Source organism: Schistocerca cancellata, chromosome 6 (genome assembly GCF_023864275.1).
Source record: "Schistocerca cancellata isolate TAMUIC-IGC-003103 chromosome 6, iqSchCanc2.1, whole genome shotgun sequence".
Lineage (NCBI taxonomy): Eukaryota > Metazoa > Arthropoda > Insecta > Orthoptera > Acrididae > Schistocerca > Schistocerca cancellata.
In genome coordinates this window covers 430,754,225-430,757,281 of record NC_064631.1, presented here as the reverse complement: position 1 = coordinate 430,757,281, position 3,057 = coordinate 430,754,225, and the positions used below count along the sequence as shown (strand labels likewise).

The 3,057-nt window shown below is 44.1% G+C and overlaps 1 pseudogene; it reads left to right on the top strand.

Moving 5' to 3' along the window:
- The first annotated feature begins 614 nt into the window (after positions 1–614).
- Positions 615–732, top strand: LOC126089758 (5S ribosomal RNA; annotated as a pseudogene).
- The last annotated feature ends 2,325 nt before the right edge of the window (positions 733–3,057 follow it).

Genomic DNA, 3,057 nt, shown 5'->3' with positions numbered 1-3,057 from the left:
GCTCATTGGAGGGCAGGGTAGAGGTCTGTTGTGTTTTCAGATGAAAGCCGGTTCTGCCTCGGTGCCAGTGGTGGTCGTATGTTGGTGAGAAGCAGGTCAGTGGAGGGCCTGCAACCAACACGTCGGCGTGCTAGACACGCTGGACCTACGCCTGAAGTTATGGTCTTGGGTGCGGTTTTATGTGACAGCAGGAGCACTCTCGTGGTTATCCCGCGCACGCTGCAAATTTCTACGTCAGTTAGGTGATTCTGATCCGCTGTGTTGCCATTCATGAACAGCATTCCAGGGCGTGTTTTCCAACTGGATAACACTCGCCAGCATACCGCTGTTGCAACTCAACATGCTCCACAGAGAATCGACATGTTGCCTTGGCCTGCTCAATCATCAGATCTGTCTCCAAACGAGCACACATCAGACATCATCGGACGACAACCCCAGACAAACAGCATTATCTATCCTTATTCTGACTGGCCAAGCGCCGCAACAGGTATCTATCTCCATCCCACAATCTGACGTACGGCACCTGTGCAACACAATGCAGGAACATTTACGTGCTTGCATGCAATATTCTGGCGGTTACACAAGTTATTAACGTACCAGCATTTCACAGTGGAGGCGACGGCCTTGCTGCAGTGGATACACCGGTTCCCGTCAGATCACCGAAGATAAGCGCTGTTGGGCCTGGCCGGTACTTGGATGGGTCACCATCCGGGCCGCCATGCGCTGTTGCCATTTTTCGGAGTGCACATAGCCGCGTGATGCCAATTGAGGAGCTACTCGACCGAATAGAAGCGGCTCCGATCACAGAAAACCATCATAACGACCGGGAGAGCAGTGTGCTGACCACACGTCCCTCCTATCCGCATCCTCATCTGAGGATGACACGGCGGCCGGATGGTCCCGATGCACCGCTTGTGGCCTGTAGACGGAGTGCTAAGTCTGCTAATTTCACATTGGCAGCGGTTTCTCTCGCGGTAACCTGTAATCTTGCAATGTTAATCACTTATGTATGTTACCTAGACAAATGTGCTCCAGAAAATTCGTTACACTACTTTAATTATTTTTTGGTTTCGCTGTTTATTTCCGTCTGTGTAATAGTCAAGTTGTAATAATACAACTGTTAAAATACTTTTGTACGTGAAGTTTTACTGTGTCGCGTTCTTTACCGATCAGGGTATCTTCTTCTTCCGTCGAAAATGAGAGTGTTTCATTGACCAGTTTCATCAGAGCAGGTTTAAGTCTGCAGTTCTAGCACATATTGAAATCCCCGCGCTGTGTTGAGATGCGATGCGCTGTTTTGTTTTGGCAGCTCCACCGGCGTATACGCTACTATGGTGCGGGGAATTTCTAAGTGCACCAACACGGCATATCGGCAAACAGATACAATTTAATTACATAACATTATTTTAGTATGTTGTAATTAAAACTTTATTATTGCATCTCGTAGTTTTCAGTCAAGATTTACCACTAGATACTTTGCTATGTTAGAGAGAGGATTACGTAGGTTGTAAATAGAGAGGAGGAGATTTGAAGGACACTTCATAAACAAATCACATATTGGTATTACTTTAGGTTGTTTGATGCTACAATGAAAATTACGTCAGACGTAGTTGGGATCTTGAAGAAGAAGCGTGTGTTCTTGTTTTGCGCTGTGTACTTTAACATAAAATTAGCCGGTGTCGCGACTGTTGGAGACCAGAAATCGTACATCAAGAACGAAACTCCACGCGACAAAAACCCGGCATAAATCCACAGTGAAAGATGTGATGTTTGTAGTCGGTGTACAATGGACCGTAGTACAGTTTTACGTTGGGTTAACCGTTTTGGTGGTGGTCCAATGACTACAGACGATAATTTAAGACCCAGAAGGCTATGAACGTCAACACATGAACGAAATGTGGAACCTGTGGCAGATACTCTTGAGGAAGAAGATCGCAGTTCGACTTAAGAGGAACTCGCTGAAGCCGCGTCAATTCTACCAAGATCAGTATTTCGTATTCTGACAAATGATTTGAAGAAGAGAACAATTTCTGTGAGATGCATCCCACACTATTTGACTGCTGAAGCACAAATACTTGGACGTTTCAGCCTTGTTCAAACAATGATTCGACCGTCAAGGTCAAGGATTCAAGGATTCTTGTGTCAAATTGTCACCATTGATGAAACGTCGGTTAGAGACTTTGAACCGGACTCGAAATGACAGTCCAATGAGTGGAGTGCTTCAGATTTTCCACGTCCGAAGAAATTTTGGCGCGCTTAAAGAAAGCTCAAGCTAATAATGATTTTTTCTTATGGTCGTAAAGGAATCATCATGACAGATAGAGTCCCATGTGGAACAAATGTCACAGCTGCGTATTATCGTAACTTCATGCAAAATCTGCGAAGAAAATTGCACAAAACCCGACCTCGGTTGCTCGAGGTTGGATCACTCATTTTCCGCGATAATGATCGCCCGCAAATTGGCACTGTTGTAGCCCAAAAACTTCATAAATACGGATGGGAAGTGTTGCCGCATCCTCCCTTCAGCCCGGACGTGAATCCGCCAGGCTTCAACTTATTCCCTATGTTGAAAAAAAAAAATCAATGCGGCGACATCGTTTTCTTTTTGTGGAACAGCTTTCTACCACTACTACCTGAGCCATTCGACAGATGAACAGAAGTGGTGTCCTGGATGGAATACCAGAGCTTCCGAGACATTGGGATTCAGTTATAGGGAAGCAGGTAGACTATACTGAGGGATATATATGTTTGTAGTTGGGGTCCGCTTTTAGCGAAACACAATTTTGTTTTTTTTCCTAAACGTGTTTCACTGAAGTTTCAACATCATCAGTGGGCTTTTTTTTATGGCTGTTGAACATAAAGAATGCCCTTTACTGTTTGTATCCATGTAAATATTAATTTTTAAATTCGTAATTACAGATTTTTGAAGAACACATAAAATTATGTATTAATACCGTTTCACCATATGGTGTGGTTTTCCTGATGCAGTGTGTTTTTATAATGTCGTTTTTCTTTCACAGTTTGTCATCTGCAACCATATGCAACTTAATGTAGACA